This window comes from Anomaloglossus baeobatrachus, chromosome 5 (assembly GCF_048569485.1).
Source record: "Anomaloglossus baeobatrachus isolate aAnoBae1 chromosome 5, aAnoBae1.hap1, whole genome shotgun sequence".
NCBI classification, from domain to species: Eukaryota; Metazoa; Chordata; class Amphibia; order Anura; family Aromobatidae; genus Anomaloglossus; species Anomaloglossus baeobatrachus.
Window position 1 is genome coordinate 592,198,063 of NC_134357.1, and position 27,731 is coordinate 592,225,793.

The following is a 27,731-nucleotide window of genomic DNA, read 5'->3' on the forward strand; positions in this document are numbered from 1 at the left end:
TACCTCCTGTATTATACTCCAGAGCTGCACTCACTATTCTGCTGTTGCAGTCACTGTGTACATACATTACTGATCCTGAGTTACCTCCTGTATTATGCTCCAGAGCTGCACTCACTATTCTGCTGGTGCAGTCACTGTGTACATACATTACTGATCCTGAGTTACCTCCTGTATTATCCTCCAGAGCTGCACTCACTATTCTGCTGGTGCAGTCACTGTGTACATACATTACTGATCCTGAGTTACATCCTGTATTATCCTCCAGAGCTGCACTCACTATTCTGCTGGTGCAGTCACTGTGTACATACATTACTGATCCTGAGTTACCTCCTGTATTATACTCCAGAGCTGCACTCACTATTCTGCTGGTGCAGTCACTGTGTACATACATTACTGATCCTGAGTTACCTCCTGTATTATTCTCCAGAGCTGCACTCACTATTCTGCTGGTGCAGTCACTGTGCACATACATTACATTACTGATCCTGAATTACCTCCTGTATTATCCTCCAGAGCTGCACTCACTATTCTGCTGGTGCAGTCACTGTGTACATACATTACATTGCTGATCCTTAGTTACCCCCTGTATTATACTCCAGAGCTGCACTCACTATTCTGCTGGTGCAGTCACTGTGTACATACATTACATTGCTGATCCTTAGTTACCCCCTGTATTATACTCCAGAGCTGCACTCACTATTCTGCTGGTGCAGTCACTGTGTACATACATTACATTACTGATCCTGAGTTACCTCCTGTATTATACTCCAGAGCTGCACTCACTATTCTGCTGGTGCAGTCACTGTGAACATACATTACTGATCCCGAGTTACCTCCTGTATTATACTCCAGAGCTGCACTCGCTATTCTGCTGGTGCAGTCACTGTGTACACACATTACTGATCCTGAGTTACCTCCTGTATTATCCTCCAGAGCTGCACTCACTATTCTGCTGGTGCAGTCACTGTGTACATACATTACTGATCCTGAGTTACCTCCTGTATTCTCCTCCAGAGCTGCACTCACTATTCTGCTGGTGCAGACACTGTGTACATACATTACTGATCCTGAGTTACCTCCTCTATTATCCTCCAGAGCTGCACTCACTATTCTGCTGGTGCAGTCACTGTGTACATACATTACATTACTGATCCTGAGTTACCTCCTGTATTATACTCCAGAGCTGCACTCACTATTCTGCTGGTGCAGTCACTGTGTACATACATTACATTACTGATCCTGAGTTACCTCCTGTATTATCCTCCAGAGCTGCACTCACTATTCTGCTGGTGCAGTCACTGTGTACATACATTACTGATCCTGGGTTACCCCCTATATTATACTCCAGAGCTGCACTCACTATTCTGCTGGTGCAGTCACTGTATTCATACATTACTGATCCTGAGTTACCTCCTGTATTATACTCCAGAGCTGCACTCACTATTCTGCTGGTGCAGTCACTGTATTCATACATTACTGATCCTGAGTTACCTGCTGTATTATACTCCAGAGCTGCACTCACTATTCTGCTGGTGCAGTCACTGTGTACATACATTACATTACTGATCCTGAGTTACCTCCTGTATTATACTCCAGAGCTGCACTCACTATTCTGCTGGTGCAGTCACTGTGTACATACATTACTGATCCTGAGTTACCTCCTGTATTATACTCCAGAGCTGCACTCACTATTCTGCTGGTGCAGTCACTGTGCACATACATTACATTACTGATCCTGAATTACCTCCTGTATTATCCTCCAGAGCTGCACTCACTATTCTGCTGGTGCAGTCACTGTGTACATACATTACATTGCTGATCCTTAGTTACCCCCTGTATTATACTCCAGAGCTGCACTCACTATTCTGCTGGTGCAGTCACTGTGTACATACATTACTGATCCTGAGTTACCTCCTGTATTATACTCCAGAGCTGCACTCACTATTCTGCTGGTGCAGTCACTGTGAACATACATTACTGATCCCGAGTTACCTCCTGTATTATACTCCAGAGCTGCACTCGCTATTCTGCTGGTGCAGTCACTGTGTACATACATTACATTACTGATCCTGAGTTACCTCCTGTATTATACTCCAGAGCTGCACTCACTATTCTGCTGGTGCAGTCACGGTGTACATACATTACTGATCCTGAGTTACCTCCTGTATTATCCTCCAGAGCTGCACTCACTATTCTGCTGGTGCAGTCACTGTGTACATACATTACTGATCCTGAGTTACCTCCTGTATTATCCTCCAGAGCTGCACTCACTATTCTGCTGGTGCAGACACTGTGTACATACATTACTGATCCTGAGTTACCTCCTCTATTATCCTCCAGAGCTGCACTCACTATTCTGCTGGTGCAGTCACTGTGTACATACATTACATTACTGATCCTGAGTGACCTCCTGTATTATACTCCAGAGCTGCACTCACTATTCTGCTGGTGCAGTCACTGTGTACATACATTACATTACTGATCCTGAGTTACCTCCTGTATTATACTCCAGAGCTGCACTCACTATTCTGCTGGTGCAGTCACTGTGTACATACATTACTGATCCTGAGTTACCTCCTGTGTTATACTCCAGAGCTGCACTCACTATTCTGCTGGTGCAGTCACTGTGTACATACATTCCTGATCCTGAGTTACCTCCTGTATTATCCTCCAGAGCTGCACTCACTATTCTGCTGGTGCAGTCACTGTGTACATACATTACATTACTGATCCTGAGTTACCTCCTGTATTATCCTCCAGAGCTGCACTCACTATTCTGCTGGTGCAGTCACTGTGTACATACATTACTGATCCTGAGTTACCCCCTGTATTATACTCCAGAGCTGCACTCACTATTCTGCTGGTGCAGTCACTGTGTACATACATTACTGATCCTGGGTTACCCCCTATATTATACTCCAGAGCTGCACTCACTATTCTGCTGGTGCAGTCACTGTATTCATACATTACTGATCCTGAGTTACCTCCTGTATTATACTCCAGAGCTGCACTCACTATTCTGCTGGTGCAGTCACTGTATTCATACATTACTGATCCTGAGTTACCTGCTGTATTATACTCCAGAGCTGCACTCACTATTCTGCTGGTGCAGTCACTGTGTACATACATTACTGATCCTGAGTTACCTCCTGTATTATACTCCAGAGCTGCACTCACTATTCTGCTGGTGCAGTCACTGTGCACATACATTACATTACTGATCCTGAATTACCTCCTCTATTATCCTCCAGAGCTGCACTCACTATTCTGCTGGTGCAGTCACTGTGTACATACATTACATTACTGATCCTGAGTTACCTCCTGTATTATACTCCAGAGCTGCACTCACTATTCTGCTGGTGCAGTCACTGTGTACATACATTACATTACTGATCCTGAGTTACCTCCTGTATTATACTCCAGAGCTGCACTCACTATTCTGCTGGTGCAGTCACTGTGTACATACATTACTGATCCTGAGTTACCTCCTGTATTATACTCCAGAGCTGCACTCACTATTCTGCTGGTGCAGTCACTGTGTACATACATTACTGATCCTGAGTTACCTCCTGTATTATCCTCCAGAGCTGCACTCACTATTCTGCTGGTGCAGTCACTGTGTACATACATTACTGATCCTGAGTTACATCCTGTATTATCCTCCAGAGCTGCACTCACTATTCTGCTGGTGCAGTCACTGTGTACATACATTACTGATCCTGAGTTACCTCCTGTATTATACTCCAGAGCTGCACTCACTATTCTGCTGGTGCAGTCACTGTGTACATACATTACATTGCTGATCCTTAGTTACCCCCTGTATTATACTCCAGAGCTGCACTCACTATTCTGCTGGTGCAGTCACTGTGTACATACATTACATTGCTGATCCTTAGTTACCCCCTGTATTATACTCCAGAGCTGCACTCACTATTCTGCTGGTGCAGTCACTGTGTACATACATTACATTACTGATCCTGAGTTACCTCCTGTATTATACTCCAGAGCTGCACTCACTATTCTGCTGGTGCAGTCACTGTATTCATACATTACTGATCCTGAGTTATCTCCTGTATTATACTCCAGAGCTGCACTCACTATTCTGCTGGTGCAGTCACTGTGTATGTACATTACATTACTGATCCTGAGTTACCTCCTGTATTATACTCCAGAGCTGCACTCACTATTCTGCTGGTGCAGTCACTGTGCACATACATTTACATTACTGATCCTGAGTTACCTCCTGTATTATCCTCCAGAGCTGCACTCACTATTCTGCTGGTGCAGTCACTGTGTACATACATTACTGATCCTGAGTTACCTCCTGTATTATACTCCAGAGCTGCACTCACTATTCTGCTGGTGCAGTCACTGTGTACATACATTACATTACTGATCCTGAGTTACCTCCTGTATTATCCTCCAGAGCTGCACTCACTGTTCTGCTGGTGCAGTCACTGTATTCATACATTACTGATCCTGAGTTATCTCCTGTATTATACTCCAGAGCTGCACTCACTATTCTGCTGGTGCAGTCACTGTGTACATACATTACATTGCTGATCCTGAGTTACCTCCTGTATTATACTCCAGAGCTGCACTCACTATTCTGCTGGTGCAGTCACTGTGTACATACATTACATTACTGATCCTGAGTTACCTCCTGTATTATACTCCAGAGCTGCACTCACTATTCTGCTGGTGCAGTCACTGTGTACATACATTACAGTACTGATCCTGAGTTACCTCCTGTATTATCCTCCAGAGCTGTACTCACTATTCTGCTGGTGCAGTCACTGTGTACATACATTACTGATCCTGAGTCACCTCCTGTACTATACTCCAGAGCTGCACTCACTATTCTGCTGGTGCAGTCACTGTGTACATACATTACATTACTGATCCTGAGTTACCTCCTGTATTATACTCCAGAGCTGCACTCACTATTCTGCTGGTGCAGTCACTGTGTACATACATTACTGATCCTGAGTTACCTCCTGTATTATACTCCAGAGCTGCACTCACTATTCTGCTGGTGCAGTCACTGTGTACATACATTACTGATCCTGAGTTACCTCCTGTATTATACTCCAGAGCTGCACTCACTATTCTGCTGGTGCAGTCACTGTGTACATACATTACTGATCCTGAGTTACCTCCTGTATTATACTCCAGAGCTGCACTCACTATTCTGCTGGTGCAGTCACTGTGTACATACATTACAGTACTGATCCTGAGTTACCTCCTGTATTATACTCCAGAGCTGCACTCACTATTCTGCTGGTGCAGTCACTGTGTACATACATTACTGATCCTGAGTTACCTCCTGTATTATCCTCCAGAGCTGTACTCACTATTCTGCTGGTGTAGTCACTGTGTACATACATTACATTACTGATCCTGAGTCACCTCCTGTATTATACTCCAGAGCTGCACTCACTATTCTGCTGGGGCAGTCACTGTGTACATACATTACATTACTGATCCTGAGTTACCTCCTGCATTATCCTCCAGAGCTGCACTCACTATTCTGCTGGTGCAGTCACTGTGTACATACATTACTGATCCTCAGTTACCTCCTGTATTATACTCCAGAGCTGCACTCACTATTCTGCTGGTGCAGTCACTGTGTACATACATTACATTACTGATCCTGAGTTACCTCCTGTATTATACCCCAGAGCTGCACTCACTATTCTGCTGGTGCAGTCACTGTGTACATACATTACATTACTGATCCTGAGTTACCTCCTGTATTATACTCCAGAGCTGCACTCACTATTCTGCTGGTGCAGTCACTGTGTACATACATTACATTACTGATCCTGAGTTACCTCCTGTATTATACTCCAGGGCTGCACTCACTATTCTGCTGGTGCAGTCACTGTGCACATACATTACATTACTGATCCTGAGTTACCTCCTGTATTATACCCCAGAGCTGCACTCACTATTCTGCTGGTGCAGTCACTGTGTACATACATTACTGGTCCTGAGTTACCTCCTGTATTATACTCCAGAGCTGCACTCACTATTCTGCTGGTGCAGTCACTGTGTACATACATTACTGATCCTGAGTTACCTCCTGTATTATCCTCCAGAGCTGCACTCACTATTCTGCTGGTGCAGTCACTGTGTACATACATTACTGATCCTGAGTTACCTCCTGTATTATACTCCAGAGCTGCACTCACTATTCTGCTGGTGCAGTCACTGTGTACATACATTACTGATCCTGAGTTACCTCCTGTATTATACTCCACAGCTGCGCTCACTATTCTGGTGGTGCAGTCACTGTGTACATACATAACTGATCCTGAGTTACCTCCTGTATTATACTCCAGAGCTGCACTCATTATTCTGCTGGTGCAGTCACTGTGTACATACATTACATTACTGATCCTGAGTGACCTCCTGTATTATACTCCAGAGCTGCACTCACTATTCTGCTGGTGCAGTCACTGTGTACATACATTACATTACTGATCCTGCGTTACCTCCTGTATTATCCTCCAGAGCTGCACTCGCTATTCTGCTGGTGCAGTCACTGTATACATACATTACTGATCCTGAATTACCTCCTGTATTATACTCCAGAGCTGCACTCACTATTCTGCTGGTGCAGTCACTGTGTACATACATTACATTACTGATCCTGAGTTACCTCCTGTATTATACTCCAGAGCTGCCCTCACTATTCTGCTGGTGCAGTCACTGTGTACATACATTACATTACTGATCCTGAGTTACGTCCTGTATTATACTCCAGAGCTGCACTCACTATTCTGCTGGTGCAGTCACTGTGTACATACATTACATTACTGATCCTGAGTTACCTCCTGTATTATACTCCAGAGCTGCACTCACTATTCTGCTGGTGCAGTCACTGTGTACATACATTACATTACTGATCCTGAGTTACCTCCTGTATTATACTCCAGAGCTGCACTCACTATTCTGCTGGTGCAGTCACTGTGTACATACATTACATTACTGATCCTGAGTTACCTCCTGTATTATACTCCAGAGCTGCACTCACTATTCTGCTGGTGCAGTCACTGTGTACATACATTACTGATCCTGAGTTACCTCCTGTATTATTCTCCAGAGCTGCACTCACTATTTTGCTGGTGCAGTCACTGTGTACATACATTACTGATCCTGAGTTACCTCCTGTACTATCCTCCAGAGCTGCACTCACTATTCTGCTGGTGCAGTCACTGTGTACATTACATTACTGATCCTGAGTTACCTCCTGTATTATACGCCAGAGCTGCACTCACTATTCTGCTGGTGCAGTCACTGTGTACATACATTACATTACTGATCCTGAGTTACCTCCTGTATTATACTCCAGAGCTGCACTCACTATTCTGCTGGTGCAGTCACTGTGTACATATATTACTGATCCTGAGTTACCTCCTGTATTATACTCCAGAGCTGCACTCACTATTCTGCTGCTGCAGTCACTGTGTACATACATTTCTGATCCTGAGTTACCTCCTGTATTATACCCCAGAGCTGCACTCACTATTCTGCTGGTGCAGTCACTGTGTACATCCATTACATTACTGATCCTGAGTTACCTCCTGTATTATACTCCAGAGCTGCACTCACTATTCTGCTGGGGCAGTCACTGTGTACATACATTACATTACTGATCCTGAGTTACCTCCTGTATTATCCTCCAGAGCTGCACTCGCTATTCTGCTGGTGCAGTCATTGTGTACATACATTACTGATCCTGAGTTACCTCCTGTATTATACTCCAGAGCTGCACTCACTATTCTGCTGGTGCAGTCACTGTGTACATACATTACTGATCCTGAGTCACCTCCTGTATTATCCTCCAGAGCTGCACTCACTATTCTGCTGGTGCAGTCACTGTGTACATACATTACAATACTGATCCTGAGTTACCTCCTGTATTATCCTCCAGAGCTGCACTCGCTATTCTGCTGGTGCAGTCATTGTGTACATACATTACTGATCCTGAGTTACCTCCTGTATTATACTCCAGAGCTGCACTCACTATTCTGCTGGTGCAGTCACTGTGTTCATACATTACTGATCCTGAGTCACCTCCTGTATTATCCTCCAGAGCTGCACTCACTATTCTGCTGGTGCAGTCACTGTGTACATACATTACAATACTGATCCTGAGTTACCTCCTGTATTATACTCCAGAGCTGCACTCACTATTCTGCTGGTGCAGTCACTGTGTACATACATTACATTACTGATCCTGAGTTACCTCCTGTATTATCCTCCAGAGCTGCACTCACTATTCTGCTGGTGCAGTCACTGTGTACATTACATTACTGATCCTGAGTTACCTCCTGTATTATACGCCAGAGCTGCACTCACTATTCTGCTGGTGCAGTCACTGTGTACATACATTACTGATCCTGAGTTACCTCCTGTATTATGCTCCAGAGCTGCACTCACTATTCTGCTGGTGCAGTCACTGTGTACATACATTACATTACTGATCCTGAGTTACCTCCTGTATTATACGCCAGAGCTGCACTCACTATTCTGCTGGTGCAGTCACTGTGTACATTACATTACTGATCCTTAGTTACCTCCTGTATTATACTCCAGAGCTGCACTCACTATTCTGCTGGTGCAGTCACTGTGTATGTACATTACATTACTGATCCTGAGTTACCTCCTGTATTATACTCCAGAGCTGCACTCACTATTCTGCTGGTGCAGTCACTGTGCACATACATTTACATTACTGATCCTGAGTTACCTCCTGTATTATCCTCCAGAGCTGCACTCACTGTTCTGCTGGTGCAGTCACTGTATTCATACATTACTGATCCTGAGTTATCTCCTGTATTATACTCCAGAGCTGCACTCACTATTCTGCTGGTGCAGTCACTGTGTACATACATTACATTGCTGATCCTGAGTTACCTCCTGTATTATACTCCAGAGCTGCACTCACTATTCTGCTGGTGCAGTCACTGTGTACATACATTACATTACTGATCCTGAGTTACCTCCTGTATTATACTCCAGAGCTGCACTCACTATTCTGCTGGTGCAGTCACTGTGTACATACATTACAGTACTGATCCTGAGTTACCTCCTGTATTATCCTCCAGAGCTGTACTCACTATTCTGCTGGTGCAGTCACTGTGTACATACATTACTGATCCTGAGTCACCTCCTGTATTATACTCCAGAGCTGCACTCACTATTCTGCTGGTGCAGTCACTGTGTACATACATTACATTACTGATCCTGAGTTACCTCCTGTATTATACTCCAGAGCTGCACTCACTATTCTGCTGGTGCAGTCACTGTGTACATACATTACTGATCCTGAGTTACCTCCTGTATTATACTCCAGAGCTGCACTCACTATTCTGCTGGTGCAGTCACTGTGTACATACATTACTGATCCTGAGTTACCTCCTGTATTATACTCCAGAGCTGCACTCACTATTCTGCTGGTGCAGTCACTGTGTACATACATTACTGATCCTGAGTTACCTCCTGTATTATACTCCAGAGCTGCACTCACTATTCTGCTGGTGCAGTCACTGTGTACATACATTACAGTACTGATCCTGAGTTACCTCCTGTATTATACTCCAGAGCTGCACTCACTATTCTGCTGGTGCAGTCACTGTGTACATACATTACTGATCCTGAGTTACCTCCTGTATTATCCTCCAGAGCTGTACTCACTATTCTGCTGGTGCAGTCACTGTGTACATACATTACATTACTGATCCTGAGTCACCTCCTGTATTATACTCCAGAGCTGCACTCACTATTCTGCTGGGGCAGTCACTGTGTACATACATTACATTACTGATCCTGAGTTACCTCCTGCATTATCCTCCAGAGCTGCACTCACTATTCTGCTGGTGCAGTCACTGTGTACATACATTACTGATCCTCAGTTACCTCCTGTATTATACTCCAGAGCTGCACTCACTATTCTGCTGGTGCAGTCACTGTGTACATACATTACTGATCCTGAGTTACCTCCTGTATTATACTCCAGAGCTGCACTCACTATTCTGCTGGTGCAGTCACTGTGTACATACATTACATTACTGATCCTGAGTTACCTCCTGTATTATACCCCAGAGCTGCACTCACTATTCTGCTGGTGCAGTCACTGTGTACATACATTACATTACTGATCCTGAGTTACCTCCTGTATTATACTCCAGAGCTGCACTCACTATTCTGCTGGTGCAGTCACTGTGTACATACATTACATTACTGATCCTGAGTTACCTCCTGTATTATACTCCAGGGCTGCACTCACTATTCTGCTGGTGCAGTCACTGTGCACATACATTACATTACTGATCCTGAGTTACCTCCTGTATTATACCCCAGAGCTGCACTCACTATTCTGCTGGTGCAGTCACTGTGTACATACATTACTGGTCCTGAGTTACCTCCTGTATTATACTCCAGAGCTGCACTCACTATTCTGCTGGTGCAGTCACTGTGTACATACATTACTGATCCTGAGTTACCTCCTGTATTATCCTCCAGAGCTGCACTCACTATTCTGCTGGTGCAGTCACTGTGTACATACATTACTGATCCTGAGTTACCTCCTGTATTATACTCCAGAGCTGCACTCACTATTCTGCTGGTGCAGTCACTGTGTACATACATTACTGATCCTGAGTTACCTCCTGTATTATACTCCACAGCTGCGCTCACTATTCTGCTGGTGCAGTCACTGTGTACATACATAACTGATCCTGAGTTACCTCCTGTATTATACTCCAGAGCTGCACTCATTATTCTGCTGGTGCAGTCACTGTGTACATACATTACATTACTGATCCTGAGTGACCTCCTGTATTATACTCCAGAGCTGCACTCACTATTCTGCTGGTGCAGTCACTGTGTACATACATTACATTACTGATCCTGCGTTACCTCCTGTATTATCCTCCAGAGCTGCACTCGCTATTCTGCTGGTGCAGTCACTGTATACATACATTACTGATCCTGAATTACCTCCTGTATTATACTCCAGAGCTGCACTCACTATTCTGCTGGTGCAGTCACTGTGTACATACATTACATTACTGATCCTGAGTTACCTCCTGTATTATACTCCAGAGCTGCCCTCACTATTCTGCTGGTGCAGTCACTGTGTACATACATTACATTACTGATCCTGAGTTACGTCCTGTATTATACTCCAGAGCTGCACTCACTATTCTGCTGGTGCAGTCACTGTGTACATACATTACATTACTGATCCTGAGTTACCTCCTGTATTATACTCCAGAGCTGCACTCACTATTCTGCTGGTGCAGTCACTGTGTACATACATTACATTACTGATCCTGAGTTACCTCCTGTATTATACTCCAGAGCTGCACTCACTATTCTGCTGGTGCAGTCACTGTGTACATACATTACTGATCCTGAGTTACCTCCTGTATTATTCTCCAGAGCTGCACTCACTATTTTGCTGGTGCAGTCACTGTGTACATACATTACTGATCCTGAGTTACCTCCTGTACTATCCTCCAGAGCTGCACTCACTATTCTGCTGGTGCAGTCACTGTGTACATTACTGATCCTGAGTTACCTCCTGTATTATACGCCAGAGCTGCACTCACTATTCTGCTGGTGCAGTCACTGTGTACATACATTACATTACTGATCCTGAGTTACCTCCTGTATTATACTCCAGAGCTGCACTCACTATTCTGCTGGTGCAGTCACTGTGTACATATATTACTGATCCTGAGTTACCTCCTGTATTATACTCCAGAGCTGCACTCACTATTCTGCTGCTGCAGTCACTGTGTACATACATTTCTGATCCTGAGTTACCTCCTGTATTATACCCCAGAGCTGCACTCACTATTCTGCTGGTGCAGTCACTGTGTACATCCATTACATTACTGATCCTGAGTTACCTCCTGTATTATACTCCAGAGCTGCACTCACTATTCTGCTGGGGCAGTCACTGTGTACATACATTACATTACTGATCCTGAGTTACCTCCTGTATTATCCTCCAGAGCTGCACTCGCTATTCTGCTGGTGCAGTCATTGTGTACATACATTACTGATCCTGAGTTACTTCCTGTATTATACTCCAGAGCTGCACTCACTATTCTGCTGGTGCAGTCACTGTGTACATACATTACTGATCCTGAGTCACCTCCTGTATTATCCTCCAGAGCTGCACTCACTATTCTGCTGGTGCAGTCACTGTGTACATACATTACAATACTGATCCTGAGTTACCTCCTGTATTATCCTCCAGAGCTGCACTCGCTATTCTGCTGGTGCAGTCATTGTGTACATACATTACTGATCCTGAGTTACCTCCTGTATTATACTCCAGAGCTGCACTCACTATTCTGCTGGTGCAGTCACTGTGTTCATACATTACTGATCCTGAGTCACCTCCTGTATTATCCTCCAGAGCTGCACTCACTATTCTGCTGGTGCAGTCACTGTGTACATACATTACAATACTGATCCTGAGTTACCTCCTGTATTATACTCCAGAGCTGCACTCACTATTCTGCTGGTGCAGTCACTGTGTACATACATTACATTACTGATACTGAGTTACCTCCTGTATTATACTCCAGAGCTGCACTCACTATTCTGCTGGTGCAGTCACTGTGTACATACATTACATTACTGATCCTGAGTTACCTCCTGTATTATCCTCCAGAGCTGCACTCACTATTCTGCTGGTGCAGTCACTGTGTACATTACATTACTGATCCTGAGTTACCTCCTGTATTATACGCCAGAGCTGCACTCACTATTCTGCTGGTGCAGTCACTGTGTACATACATTACTGATCCTGAGTTACCTCCTGTATTATGCTCCAGAGCTGCACTCACTATTCTGCTGGTGCAGTCACTGTGTACATACATTACATTACTGATCCTGAGTTACCTCCTGTATTATACGCCAGAGCTGCACTCACTATTCTGCTGGTGCAGTCACTGTGTACATTACATTACTGATCCTTAGTTACCTCCTGTATTATACTCCAGAGCTGCACTCACTATTCTGCTGGTGCAGTCACTGTGTACATACATTACTGATCCTGAGTTACCTCCTGTATTATACTCCAGAGCTGCAGTCACTATTATGCTGGTGCAGTCACTGTGTACATTACATTACTGATCCTGAGTTACCTCCTGTATTATACTCCAGAGCTCCACTCACTATTCTGCTGCTGCAGTCACTGTGTACATACATTACTTTACTGATCCTTAGTTACCTCCTGTATTATACTTCAGAGCTGCACTCACTATTCTGCTGGTGCAGTCACTGTGTATATACATTACATTACTGATCCTGAGTTACCTTCTGTATTTTACTCCAGAGCTGCACTCACTATTCTGCTGGTGCAGTCACTGTGTACATACATTACATTACTGATCCTGAGTTACCTCCTGTATTATACTCCAGAGCTGCACTCACTATTCTGCTGGTGCAGTCACTGTGTACATACATTACTGATCCTGAGTTACCTCCTGTATTATACTCCAGAGCTGCACTCACTATTCTGCTGGTGCAGTCACTGTGTACATACATTACTGATCCTGAGTTACCTCCTGTATTATACTCCAGAGCTGCACTCACTATTCTGCTGGTGCAGTCACTGTGTACATACATTACATTACTGATCCTGCGTTACCTCCTGTATTATCCTCCAGAGCTGCACTCGCTATTCTGCTGGTGCAGTCACTGTATACATACATTACTGATCCTGAATTACCTCCTGTATTATACTCCAGAGCTGCACTCACTATGCTGCTGGTGCAGTCACTGTGTACATACATTACATTACTGATCCTGAGTTACGTCCTGTATTATACTCCAGAGCTGCACTCACTATTCTGCTGGTGCAGTCACTGTGTACATACATTACTGATTCTGAGTTACCTCCTGTATTATACTCCAGAGCTGCACTCACTATTCTGCTGGTGCAGTCACTGTGTACATACATTACTGATCCTGAGTTACCTCCTGTATTATACTCCAGAGCTGCGCTCACTATTCTGCTGGTGCAGTCACTGTGTACATACATTACTGATCCTGAGTTACCTCCTGTATTATACTCCAGAGCTGCACTCACTATTCTGCTGGTGCAGTCACTGTGTACATACATTACTGATCCTGAGTTACCTCCTGTATTATACTCCAGAGCTGCACTCACTATTCTGCTGGTGCAGTCACTGTGTACATACATTACATTACTGAATCTGAGTTACCTCCTGTATTATACTCCAGAGCTGCACTCACTATTCTGCTGGTGCAGTCACTGTGTACATACATTACATTACTGATCCTGAGTTACCTCCTGTATTATACTCCAGAGCTGCACTCACTATTCTGCTGGTGCAGTCACTGTGTACATACATTACTGATCCTGAGTTACCTCCTGTATTATTCTCCAGAGCTGCACTCACTATTTTGCTGGTGCAGTCACTGTGTACATACATTACTGATCCTGAGTTACCTCCTGTATTATTCTCCAGAGCTGCACTCACTATTCTGCTGGTGCAGTCACTGTGTACATTACATTACTGATCCTGAGTTACCTCCTGTATTATACTCCAGAGCTGCACTCACTATTCTGCTGGTGCAGTCACTGTGTACATATATTACTGATCCTGAGTTACCTCCTGTATTATACTCCAGAGCTGCACTCACTATTCTGCTGCTGCAGTCACTGTGTACATACATTTCTGATCCTGAGTTACCTCCTGTATTATACCCCAGAGCTGCACTCACTATTCTGCTGGTGCAGTCACTGTGTACATACATTACTGATCCTGAGTTACCTCCTGTATTATACTCCAGAGCTGCACTCACTATTCTGCTGGGGCAGTCACTGTGTACATACATTACATTACTGATCCTGAGTTACCTCCTGTATTATCCTCCAGAGCTGCACTCGCTATTCTGCTGGTGCAGTCATTGTGTACATACATTACTGATCCTGAGTTACCTCCTGTATTATACTCCAGAGCTGCACTCACTATTCTGCTGGTGCAGTCACTGTGTACATACATTACTGATCCTGAGTCACCTCCTGTATTATCCTCCAGAGCTGCACTCACTATTCTGCTGGTGCAGTCACTGTGTACATACATTACAATACTGATCCTGAGTTACCTCCTGTATTATACTCCAGAGCTGCACTCACTATTCTGCTGGTGCAGTCACTGTCTACATACATTACATTACTGATACTGAGTTACCTCCTGTATTATACTCCAGAGCTGCACTCACTATTCTGCTGGTGCAGTCACTGTGTACATACATTACATTACTGATCCTGAATTATCTCCTGTATTATACTCCAGAGCTGCACTCACTATTATGCTGGTGCAGTCACTGTGTACATACATTACTGATCCTGAGTTACCTCCTGTATTATACTCCAGAGCTGCACTCACTATTCTGCTGGTGCAGTCACTGTGTACATACATTACATTACTGATCCTGGTTACCTCCTGTATTATACTCCAGAGCTGCACTCACTATTCTGCTGGTACAGTCACTGTGTACATACGTTACTGATCCTGAGTTACCTCCTGTATTATACTCCAGAGCTGCAGTCACTATTCTGCTGGTGCAGTCACTGTGTACATACATTGCATTACTGATCCTGAGTTACCTCCTGTATTATCCTCCAGAGCTGTACTCACTATTCTGCTGGTGCAGTCACTGTGTACATACATTACTGATCCTGAGTTACCTCCTGTATTATGCTCCAGAGCTGCACTCACTATTCTGCTGGTGCAGTCACTGTGTACATACATTACATTACTGATCCTGAGTTACCTCCTGTATTATACCCCAGAGCTGCACTCACTATTCTGCTGGTGCAGTCACTGTGTACATACATTACTGATCCTGAGTTACCTCCTGTATTATACTCCAGAGCTGCACTCACTATTCTGCTGGTGCAGTCACTGTGTACATACATTACTGATCCTGAGTTACCTCCTGTATTATCCTCCAGAGCTGCACTCACTATTCTGCTGGTGCAGTCACTGTGTACATACATTACTGATCCTGAGTTACCTCCTGTATTATACTCCAGAGCTGCACTCACTATTCTGCTGGTGCAGTCACTGTGTACATACATTACTGATCCTGAGTTACCTCCTGTATTATACTCCACAGCTGCGCTCACTATTCTGCTGGTGCAGTCACTGTGTACATACATAACTGATCCTGAGTTACCTCCTGTATTATACTCCAGAGCTGCACTCATTATTCTGCTGGTGCAGTCACTGTGTACATACATTACATTACTGATCCTGAGTGACCTCCTGTATTATACTCCAGAGCTGCACTCACTATTCTGCTGGTGCAGTCACTGTGTACATACATTACATTACTGATCCTGCGTTACCTCCTGTATTATCCTCCAGAGCTGCACTCGCTATTCTGCTGGTGCAGTCACTGTATACATACATTACTGATCCTGAATTACCTCCTGTATTATACTCCAGAGCTGCACTCACTATGCTGCTGGTGCAGTCACTGTGTACATACATTACTGATCCTGAGTTACCTCCTGTATTATACTCCAGAGCTGCCCTCACTATTCTGCTGGTGCAGTCACTGTGTACATACATTACATTACTGATCCTGAGTTACGTCCTGTATTATACTCCAGAGCTTCACTCACTATTCTGCTGGTGCAGTCACTGTGTACATACATTACATTACTGATCCTGAGTTACCTCCTGTATTATACTCCAGAGCTGCACTCACTATTCTGCTGGTGCAGTCACTGTGTACATACATTACATTACTGATCCTGAGTTACCTCCTGTATTATACTCCAGAGCTGCACTTACTATTCTGCTGGTGCAGTCACTGTGTACATACATTACTGATCCTGAATTACCTCCTGTATTATACTCCAGAGCTGCACTCACTATTCTGCTGGTGCAGTCACTGTGTACATATATTACTGATCCTGAGTTACCTCCTGTATTATACTCCAGAGCTGCACTCACTATTCTGCTGCTGCAGTCACTGTGTACATACATTACATTACTGATCCTGAGTTACCTCCTGTATTATCCTCCAGAGCTGTACTCACTATTCTGCTGGTGCAGTCACTGTGTACATACATTACTGATCCTGAGTTACCTCCTGTATTATGCTCCAGAGCTGCACTCACTATTCTGCTGGTGCAGTCACTGTGTACATACATTACTGATCCTGAGTTACCTCCTGTATTATGCTCCAGAGCTGCACTCACTATTCTGCTGGTGCAGTCACTGTGTACATACATTACATTACTGATCCTGGTTACCTCCTGTATTATACTCCAGAGCTGCACTCACTATTCTGCTGGTACAGTCACTGTGTACATACATTACTGATCCTGAGTTACTTCCTGTATTATCCTCCAGAGCTGCACTCACTATTCTGCTGGTGCAGTCACTGTGTACATACATTACTGATCCTGAGTTACATCCTGTATTATCCTCCTGAGCTGCACTCACTATTCTGCTGGTGCAGTCACTGTGTACATACATTACTGATCCTGAGTTACCTCCTGTATTATACTCCAGAGCTGCACTCACTATTCTGCTGGTGCAGTCATTGTGTACATACATTACTGATCCTGAGTTACCTCCTGTATTATACTCCAGAGCTGCGCTCACTATTCTGCTGGTGCAGTCACTGTGTACATACATTACTGATCCTGAGTTACCTCCTGTATTATACTCCAGAGCTCCACTCACTATTCTGCTGGTGCAGTCACTGTGTACATACATTACTGATCCTGAGTTACCTCCTGTATTATACTCCAGAGCTGCACTCACTATTCTGCTGGTGGTCACTGTATACATACATTACTGATCCTGAATTACCTCCTGTATTATACTCCAGAGCTGCACTCACTATGCTGCTGGTGCAGTCACTGTGTACATATATTACTGATCCTGAGTTACCTCCTGTATTATACTCCAGAGCTGCACTCACTATTCTGCTGGTGCAGTCACTGTGTACATACATTACTGATCCTGAGTTACCTCCTGTATTATCCTCCAGAGCTGCACTCACTATTCTGCTGGTGCAGTCATTGTGTACATACATTACATTACTGATCCTGAGTTACCTCCTGTATTTTACTCCAGAGCTGCACTCACTATTCTGCTGGTGCAGTCACTGTGTACATACATTACATTACTGATCCTGAGTTACCTCCTGTATTATACTCCAGAGCTGCACTCACTATTCTGCTGGTGCAGTCACTGTGTACATACATTACTGATCCTGAGTTACCTCCTGTATTATACTCCAGAGCTGCACTCACTATTCTGCTGGTGCAGTCACTGTGTACATACATTACTGATCCTGAGTTACCTCCTGTATTATCCTCCAGAGCTGCACTCACTATTCTGCTGGTGCAGTCATTGTGTACATACATTACATTACTGATCCTGAGTTACCTCCTGTATTTTACTCCAGAGCTGCACTCACTATTCTGCTGGTGCAGTCACTGTGTACATACATTACCTTACTGATCCTGAGTTACCTCCTGTATTATACTCCAGAGCTGCACTCACTATTCTGCTGGTGCAGTCACTGTGTATATACATTACATTACTGATCCTGAGTTACCTCCTGTATTATACTCCAGAGCTGCACTCACTATTCTGCTGGTGCAGTCACTGTGTACATACATTACATTACTGATCCTGAGTTACCTCCTGTATTATACTCCAGAGCTGCACTCACTATTCTGCTGGTGCAGTCACTGTGTACATACATTACATTACTGATCCTGAGTTACCTCCTGTATTATACTCCAGAGCTGCACTCACTATTCTGCTGGTGCAGTCACTGTGTAGATACATTACATTACTGATCCTGAGTTACCTCCTGTATTATACTCCAGAGCTGCACTCACTATTCTGCTGGTGCAGTCACTGTGTACATACATTACATTACTGATCCTGAGTTACCTCCTGTATTTTACTCCAGAGCTGCACTCACTATTCTGCTGGTGCAGTCACTGTGTACATACATTACTGATCCTGAGTTACCTCCTGTATTATACTCCAGAGCTGCACTCACTATTCTGCTGGTGCAGTCACTGTGTACATACATTACTGATCCTGAGTTACCTCCTGTATTATACTCCAGAGCTGCACTCACTATTCTGCTGGTGCAGTCACTGTGTACATACATTACATTACTGATCCTGAGTTACCTCCTGTATTATACTCCAGAGCTGCACTCACTATTCTGCTGGTGCAGTCACTGTGTACATACATTACTGATCCTGAGTTACCTCCTGTATTATCCTCCAGAGCTGCACTCACTATTCTGCTGGTGCAGTCATTGTGTACATACATTACATTACTGATCCTGAGTTACCTCCTGTATTTTACTCCAGAGCTGCACTCACTATTCTGCTGGTGCAGTCACTGTGTACATACATTACCTTACTGATCCTGAGTTACCTCCTGTATTATACTCCAGAGCTGCACTCACTATTCTGCTGGTGCAGTCACTGTGTATATACATTACATTACTGATCCTGAGTTACCTCCTGTATTATACCCCAGAGCTGCGCTCACTATTCTGCTGGTGCAGTCACTGTGTACATACATTACTGATCCTGAGTTACCTCCTGTATTATACTCCAGAGCTGCACTCACTATTCTGCTGGTGCAGTCACTGTGTACATACATTACTGATCCTGAGTTACCTCCTGTATTATACTCCAGAGCTGCACTCACTATTCTGCTGGTGCAGTCACTGTGTACATACATTACATTACTGATCCTGAGTTACCTCCTGTATTTTACTCCAGAGCTGCACTCACTATTCTGCTGGGGCAGTCACTGTGTACATACATTACTGATCCTGAGTTACCTCCTGTATTATTCTCCAGAGCTGCACTCACTATTTTGCTGGTGCAGTCACTGTGTACATACATTACATTACTGATCCTGAGTTACCTCCTGTATTATACTCCAGAGCTGCACTCACTATTCTGCTGGTGCAGTCACTGTGTACATACATTACATTACTGATCCTGAGTTACCTCCTGTATTATACTCCAGAGCTGCACTCACTATTCTGCTGGTGCAGTCACTGTGTACATACATTACTGATCCTGAGTTACCTCCTGTATTATACTCCAGAGCTGCACTCACTATTCTGCTGGTGCAGTCACTGTGAACATACATTACTGATCCTGAGTTACCTCCTGTATTTTACTCCAGAGCTGCACTCACTATTCTGCTGGTGCAGTCACTGTGTACATACATTACTGATCCTGAGTTACCTCCTGTATTATACTCCAGAGCTGCACTCACTATTCTGCTGGTGCAGTCACTGTGTACATAGATTACATTACTGATCCTGAGTTACCTCCTGTATTTTACTCCAGAGCTGCACTCACTATTCTGCTGGTGCAGTCACTGTGTACATACATTACATTACTGATCCTGAGTTACCTCCTGGATTATACTCCAGAGCTGCACTCACTATTCTGCTGGTGCAGTCACTGTGTACATACATTACTGATCCTGAGTTACCTCCTGTATTATACTCCAGAGCTGCACTCACTATTCTGCTGGTGCAGTCACTGTGTACATACATTACATTACTGATCCTGAGTTACCTCCTGTATTTTACTCCAGAGCTGCACTCACTATTCTGCTGGGGCAGTCACTGTGTACATACATTACTGATCCTGAGTTACCTCCTGTATTATACTCCAGAGCTGCACTCACTATTCTGCTGGTGCAGTCACTGTGCACATACATTACTGATCCTGAGTTACCTCCTGTATTATACTCCAGAGCTGCACTCACTATTCTGCTGGTGCAGTCACTGTGTACATACATTACTGATCCTGAGTTACCTCCTGTATTATACTCCAGAGCTGCACTCACTATTCTGCTGGTGCAGTCACTGTGTACATACATTACTGATCCTGAGTTACCTCCGGTATTATTCTCCAGAGCTGCACTCACTATTTTGCTGGTGCAGTCACTGTGTACATACATTACTGATCCTGAGTTACCTCCTGTATTATCCTCCAGAGCTGCACTCACTATTCTGCTGGTGCAGTCACTGTGTACATTACATTACTGATCCTGAGTTACCTCCTGTATTATACGCCAGAGCTGCACTCACTATTCTGCTGGTGCAGTCACTGTGTAGATACATTACATTACTGATCCTGAGTTACCTCCTGTATTATACCCCAGAGCTGCACTCACTATTCTGCTGGGGCAGTCACTGTGTACATACATTACATTACTGATCCTGAGTTACCCCCTGTATTATACTCCAGAGCTGCGCTCACTATTCTGCTGGTGCAGTCACTGTGTACATACATTACTGATCCTGAGTTACCTCCTGTATTATACTCCAGAGCTGCACTCACTATTCTACTGATGCAGTCACTGTGTACATACATTACTGATCCTGAGTTACCTCCTGTATTATACCCCAGAGCTGCACTCACTATTCTGCTGGTGCAGTCACTGTGTACATACATTACATTACTGATCCTGAGTTACCTCCTGTATTATCCTCCAGAGCTGCACTCACTATTCTGCTGGTGCAGTCACTGTGTACATACATTACATTACTGATCCTGAGTTACCTCCTGTATTATACTCCAGAGCTGCACTCACTATTCTGCTGGTGCAGTCACTGTGTATATACATTACATTACTGATCCTGAGTTACCTCCTGTATTATACTCCAGAGCTGCGCTCACTATTCTGCTGGTGCAGTCACTGTGTACATACATTACTGATCCTGAGTTACCTCCTGTATTATACTCCAGAGCTGCACTCACTATTCTGCTGGTGCAGTCACTGTGTACATACATTACTGATCCTGAGTTACCTCCTGTATTATACTCCAGAGCTGCACTCACTATTCTGCTGGTGCAGTCACTGTGTACATACATTACATTACTGATCCTGAGTTACCTCCTGTATTATACTCCAGAGCTGCACTCACTATTCTGCTGGTGCAGTCACTGTGTACATACATTACTGATCCTGAGTTACCTCCTGTATTATACTCCAGAGCTGCACTCACTATTCTGCTGGTGCAGTCACTGTGTACATACATTACATTACTGATCCTGAGTTACCTCCTGTATTATACTCCAGAGCTGCACTCACTATTCTGCTGGAGCAGTCACTGTGTACATACATTACATTACTGATCCTGAGTTACCTCCTGTATTATACTCCAGAGCTGCACTCACTATTCTGCTGGTGCAGTCACTGTGTACATATATTACTGATCCTGAGTTACCTCCTGTATTATACTCCAGAGCTGCACTCACTATTCTGCTGGGGGGCAGCGCTGCTTTGCGTCTGTCGGGGGGGGGGGGGGCAGCGCTGCTTTGCGTCTGTCGGGGGGGGGGGCAGCGCTGCTTTGCGTATGTCGGGGGGCAGCAACGCAACGCAACCGACGCAACGCAGCACAGCCCCCCCAACAGACGCAAAGCAGCGCTGCGTTGCATTGCGTCGGGGGGGGGGGGGGGCAGCGCTGCGTTGCGTCGGGGGGGGGGCAGCGCTGCGTTGCGTCGGGGGGGGGGGGGCAGCGCTGCGTTGCGTCGGGGGGGCAGCACTGTTGGGTCGGGGAGGGGCAGCGCTGCGTTGCGTCGGGGGGGCAGCGCTGCGTTGCGTCGGGGGGGGCAGCGCTGCGTTGCGTCGGGGGGGGGGCAGCGCTGCGTTGCGTCGGGGGGGGGCAGCGCTGCGTTGCGTTTGTCGGGGGGGCAGCGCTGCGTTACGTTTGTCGGGGGTCAGCGCTGCGTTGCGTTTGTCGGGGGGGCAGCGCTGCGTTGCGTTTGTCGGGGGTCAGCGCTGCGTTGCGAATGTCGGGGTGAGCCCCAGTTTTTGGAGATCTGTCTCCTGCAGGCTTCGGCCGTTTGCTCCCCGTTTGTCACCTTTGTTCTCTGATGTCTGCCGCTGCCGTCCTTGCTCGGTCACTGTTGTGCAGTGGATGGGACTCGATATTTTCGGAGTCACCTGCAGGGGGCTCCACTTATCAGGGGACTCTACCCTGTAGGTGGTCCTGTCTCAGTGGGGGTAGGAGGGGTACGCTGTGACATCCTTAGATAGGGCCTGCTGACACCCGACATGCCCGACCCTTCTGTACCCTGTCTCCATGTTTTTTCCCTTCTGTCTCCGCCTCTGTCCCTTCTGGCCTCCGCCTCTGTCCCCTCTGGCCTCCGCCTCTGTCCCCTCTGGCCTCCGCCTCTGTCCCCTCTGGCCTCCGCCTCTGTCCCCTCTGGCCTCCGCCTCTGTCCCCTCTGGCCTCCGCCTCTGTCCCCTCTGGCCTCCGCCTCTGTCCCCTCTGGCCTCCGCCTCTGTCCCCTCTGGCCTCCGCCTCTGTCCCCTCTGGCCTCCGCCTCTGTCCCCTCTGGCCTCCGCCTCTGTCCCCTCTGGCCTCCGCCTCTGTCCCCTCTGGCCTCCGCGCCTGTCCCCTCTGGCCTCCGCGCCTGTCCCCTCTGGCCTCCCCCTCTGGCCTCTCTGGCCTCCGCCTCTGTCCCCTCTGGCCTCCGCGCCTGTCCCCTCTGGCCTCCCCCTCTGGCCTCCGCGCCTGTCCCCTCTGGCCTCCGCGCCTGTCCCCTCTGGCCTCCCCTTCTGGCCTCCCCCTCTGGCCTCCCCCTCTGGCCTCCCCCTCTGGCCTCCGCGCCTGGCCCCCCTGGCCTCCGCCTCTGGCCCCTCGGGCTCATCTTCACCTGTGCACAGGACGGCTCCACGCAGCAGAAAAGACACAAACCTAAATCTGCTAACACAACTGGCAGTCGTTTTTTGGGGATGAATCAATGTGTGCAAAAGTCTGCACACCCTGTGTGTGACGGAGCACGGTCAGTGGCGGCTGTGCTGGGAGGGTGCGGCCCCCCGGTGTGCCCCTTCCTGCTGCCGTCACTCTCAAGTGTTTGTGTCACTGTACAGGACGCCTCCGTCACATCCACAGTCCAGGAAATCCCAAGTCACAGGATGTCGGCCCCGGCGCTCTTACTCACTGTGCCAGGAAAGCTACAGGGGAAAACCTGCAAGTAATGTGTATGGGGGTCTTCCAAGTAATCCTCCCCCATAGGAGGGGAGATGAGAACGGAGGGGAGCCTGGGGGGGACAGAGGCAAGGGCAGAAGGGAGCCTTGGGGGGACAGAGGGGAGGGCAGAAGGGAGCCTTGGGGGGGGGACAGGGGAGGGCAGAAGGGAGCCTTGGGGGGACAGAGGGGAGGGCAGAAGGGAGCCTTGGGGGGACAGAGGGGAGGGCAGAAGGGAGCCTTGGGGGGACAGAGGGGAGGGCAGAAGGGAGCCTTGGGGGGACAGAGGGGAGGGCAGAAGGGAGCCTTGGGGGGACAGAGGGGAGGGCAGAAGGGAGCCTTGGGGGGACAGAGGGGAGGGCAGAAGGGAGCCTTGGGGGGACAGAGGGGAGGGCAGAAGGGAGCTTTGGGGGGACAGAGGGGAGGGCAGAAGGGAGCCTTGGGGGGACAGAGGGGAGGGCTGAATAAAAGCCTGGGGGGTGGAAGGAGCCTGGAGAAAAATAAAGGCCCCTGGGAGTGGATGGAAGGGATCCTGGCGGGACCCGTGGAGGGGAGCCAAAAGGCAGGAAGACCGGCAGTGCCTTCTCCCGCGCAGTGTGGAGGTGCAGAGGCGGCTGACTGCAGCAGACTCTTTCCCCTTTTTCCCCGCGCAGTGTGCAGGTGCAGATGCGCTCACCTGTGCATATATTACGCCCCCCTCGCCCTCCGCTCACCTGTGCACATATTACGCCCCCCTCGCCCTCCGCTCACCTGTGCACATATTACGCCCCCTCGCCCTCCGCTCACCTGTGCACATATTACGCCCCCCTCGCCCTCCGCTCACCTGTGCACATATTACGCCCCCCTCGCCCTCCGCTCACCTGTGCACATATTACGCCCCCCTCGCCCTCCGCTCACCTGTGCACATATTACGCCCCCCTCACCTTCCGCTCACCTGTGCACATATTACGCCCCCCTCGCCCTCCGCTCACCTGTGCACATATTACGCCCCCCTCGCCCTCCGCTCACCTGTGCACATATTACGCCCCTTTTGCCCTCCGCTCACCTGTGCACATATTACGCCCCCCTCGCCCTCCGCTCACCTGTGCACATATTACGCCCCCCTCGCCCTCCGCTCACCTGTGCACATATTACGCCCCCCTCGCCCTCCGCTCACCTGTGCACATATTACGACCCCCTCGCCCTCCGCTCACCTGTGCACATATTACGCCCCCCTCGCCCTCCGCTCACCTGTGCACATATTACGCCCCCCTCACCCTCCGCTCACCTGTGCACATATTACGCCCCTTTTGCCCTCCGCTCACCTGTGCACATATTACGCCCCCCTCGCCCTCCGCTCACCTGTGCACATATTACGCCCCCCTCGCCCTCCGCTCACCTGTGCACATATTACGCCCCCCTCGCCCTCCGCTCACCTGTGCACATATTACGCCCCCCTCGCCCTCCGCTCACCTGTGCACATATTACGCCCCCCTCGCCCTCCGCTCACCTGTGCATATATAACGCCCCCCTCGCCCTCCGCTCACCTGTGCACATATTACGCCCCCCTCGCCCTCCGCTCACCTGTGCACATATTACGCCCCCCTCGCCCTCCGCTCACCTGTGCACATATTACGCCCCCCTCGCCCTCCGCTCACCTGTGCACATATTACGCCCCCCTCGCCCTCCGCTCACCTGTGCACATATTACGCCCCCCTCGCCCTCCGCTCACCTGTGCACATATTACGCCCCCCTCGCCCTCCGCTCACCTGTGCACATATTACGCCCCCCTCGCCCTTCGCTCACCTGTGCACATATTACGTCCCCCTCGCCCTCCGCTCACCTGTGCACATATTACGCCCCCCTCGCCCTCCGCTCACCTGTGCACATATTACGTCCCCCTCGCCCTCCGCTCACCTGTGCACATATTACGCCCCCTCGCCCTCCGCTCACCTGTGCACATATTACGCCCCCCTCGCCCTCCGCTCACCTGTGCACATATTACGCCCTCCTCGCCCTCCGCTCACCTGTGCACATATTACGCCCCCTCGCCCTCCGCTCACCTGTGCACATATTACGCCCCCCTCCGCTCACCTGTGCACATATTACGCCCCCCTCGCCCTCCGCTCACCTGTGCACATATTACGCCCCCCTCGCCCTCCGCTCACCTGTGCACATATTACGCCCCCCTCGCCCTCCGCTCACCTGTGCACGTATTATGCCCCCCTCGCCCTCCGCTCACCTGTGCACATATTACGCCCCCCTCCGCTCACCTGTGCACATATTACGCCCCCCTCCGCTCACCTGTGCACATATTACGCCCCCCTCGCTCTCCGCTCACCTGTGCACCTATTACGTCGCCCTCCGCTCACCTGTGCACCTATTACGTCCCCCTCGCCCTCCGCTCACCTGTGCACCTATTACGTCCCCCTCGCCCTCCGCTCACCTGTGCACATATTACGTCCCCCTCGCCCTCCGCTCACCTGTGCACATATTACGCCCCCCCTCGCCCTCCGCTCACCTGTGCACATATTACGCCCCCCTCGCCCTCCGCTCACCTGTGCACATATTACGCCCCCTCGCCCTCCGCTCACCTGTGCACATATTACGCCCCCCTCGCCCTCCGCTCACCTGTGCACATATTACGCCCCCCTCGCCCTCCGCTCACCTGTGCACATATTACGCCCTCCTCACCCTCCGCTCACCTGTGCACATATTACGCCCCCCTCGCCCTCCGCTCACCTGTGCACATATTATGCCCCCCTCGCCCTCCGCTCACCTGTGCACCTATTACGTCCTCCTCGCCCTCCGCTCACCTGTGCACATATTACGCCCCCCTCGCCCTCCGCTCACCTGTGCACATATTACGCCCCCCTCGCCCTCCGCTCACCTGTGCACATATTACGCGCTCCGCTCACCTGTGCACATATTACGCCCCCTCGCGCTCCGCTCACCTGTGCACATATTACGCCCCCCTCGCCCTCCGCTCACCTGTGCACATATTACGCCCCCTCGCCCTCCGCTCACCTGTGCACATATTACGCCCCCCTCGCCCTCCGCTCACCTGTGCACATATTACGCCCCCCTCGCCCTCCGCTCACCTGTGCACATATTACGCCCCCCTCGCCCTCCGCTCACCTGTGCACATATTACGCCCCCCTCGCCCTCCGCTCACCTGTGCACATATTACGCCCCCCTCGCCCTCCGCTCACCTGTGCACATATTACGCGCTCCGCTCACCTGTGCACATATTACGCGCTCCGCTCACCTGTGCACATATTACGCCCCCCTCGCGCTCCGCTCACCTGTGCACATATTACGCCCCCCTCGCCCTCCGCTCACCTGTGCACATATTACGCCCCCCTCGCCCTCCGCTCACCTGTGCACATATTACGCCCCCCTCGCCCTCCGCTCACCTGTGCACATATTACGCCCCCCTCGCCCTCCGCTCACCTGTGCACATATTACGCCCCCCTCGCCCTCCGCTCACCTGTGGACATATTACGCCCCCCTCGCCCTCCGCTCACCTGTGCACATATTACGCCCCCCTCGCCCTCCGCTCACCTGTGCACATATTACGCCCCCCTCGCCCTCCGCTCACCTGTGGACATATTACGCCCCCCTCGCCCTCCGCTCACCTGTGCACATATTACGCCCCCCTCGCCCTCCGCTCACCTGTG

General features: G+C 48.3%; 1 protein-coding gene across 1 annotated transcript in view; it reads left to right on the top strand.

The window, feature by feature from the left end:
* The window catches only part of LOC142313177 (C-Jun-amino-terminal kinase-interacting protein 4-like), a 55,176-nt gene that overhangs the window by 18,589 nt on the left and 8,856 nt on the right, over window positions 1-27,731 (top strand). The gene's annotated exons all lie outside the window — the stretch shown is intronic.